Below are 1,431 nucleotides of genomic sequence, written 5' to 3' on the forward strand. Positions count from 1 at the left end.
TCAACACACACAGCCCCGCTGTCACTATCCCCCTTCCCTGCCCTCACCCCCCCCGCACAGCCCAACTGTCACTTGTCCCCTTCCCTGCCTTCACAACCCCTCCCCGCACAGCCCTACTGCCACGAACCTCCTTTCCCTGCTCTCATACTCAACCCCACACGCAGCCCTACTGTCACTTGTCCCCTTTGTCCTCAAATCCCCTCACACAATCCTACTGCCACTAGCCCTCCACACAAACCCCACTGTCACTTCCCTGCCCTCACGCCGCCCCCCCACACAGCCCAATTGTCACTAGCCCCCTTCCTTGCCCTCCCAATGCTCCGCACACCACCCTGCTGTCACTAGCCCCTCTTTCCCTGCCCTCCCATGAGCCCAGGGGCCTGCAACGTTTTTGTGCAGTGCTACCCATGCAGACTTGTGCACAGGAGTCACTTCTTGAAATTCAACCATGTCTGAGATGGAAAATGGTAGCTGTTTAGTAGCATGTAGCAATTGTTCTTGATGTCAAGACAAGCTGCGAAAAATGCAGTGTCTCACTGAAACTCCCTGGGGAAGGGGGTGCAAATTTAAAGCTACAGCTGAAACTACCCCACCTTTTCTCCAGAGAGGCCTTTGGCTGGCAATGCCCTTCTTTCTGTCCTAGGAATTCATTGTAAGGCTGGGGCTGGACTTGGCAAAGGTGATTCAGCTCATCTCTGCCACAACAATGATGTGGGTAATATTGGTATTTTCTACCTTAGTCTTCCCACTGGGTGACAAAGCATTTAGAGACTTATTTATGAGCATGTGCTCACTTGAACAAAAGGAAAAACTAAGCATAACACTATCAAGCTTTATAAAAGGGGGAAATACCCATGCATTTTTCCTATAGGTGCTCTGAAAGATAGGTATCCTTTTAATTACAAACAAGTCATCATCCCAAGCCCTGCGGCCTGAAGCTACAGAGGGAAGGGAGTTTCCTACTATTCGTTGGCAAACAGGAGAGCAGATCTGAACTCTACCGGGGAAGGAGCTCTCTGCCACCCTCTTTTAAAGGCAGGAAAGAGCTCAGTCAATAGCTCAGAGGCTCCATAAGGAAAGAGCTCTTTGCTACCATCTATTGGTGGACGGTGGTAAGTATGGAAATATTAGTTGCATAATCTCTCCACCTAGAAAGCCACCACTAAATAAAGCCTTGCTGAAACAGCTTGCAAACCCTGAATTAGTGGCATCCTTAGAAAATGCCAGCTCTTCATTTTCATGTGCTTTTTGACTACAGGAAAAATAAAAGAGCAATTCTTCTGTTGCAAAAAATTCAGAAAGATCACAACAGGGAAGAATGTTTCTAACACTATAGATTCTTATCTGAAATCTCTGTGTTTATTATGTGAATCATGTTTGCCCACCTAACAGTGCTAGCCTAGCATGGCACCCTGTGACAACCTGAAAAGG

Source organism: Crocodylus porosus, unplaced genomic scaffold (genome assembly GCF_001723895.1).
Source record: "Crocodylus porosus isolate Cpor-Errol unplaced genomic scaffold, CroPor_comp1, whole genome shotgun sequence".
NCBI lineage: Eukaryota > Metazoa > Chordata > Crocodylia > Crocodylidae > Crocodylus > Crocodylus porosus.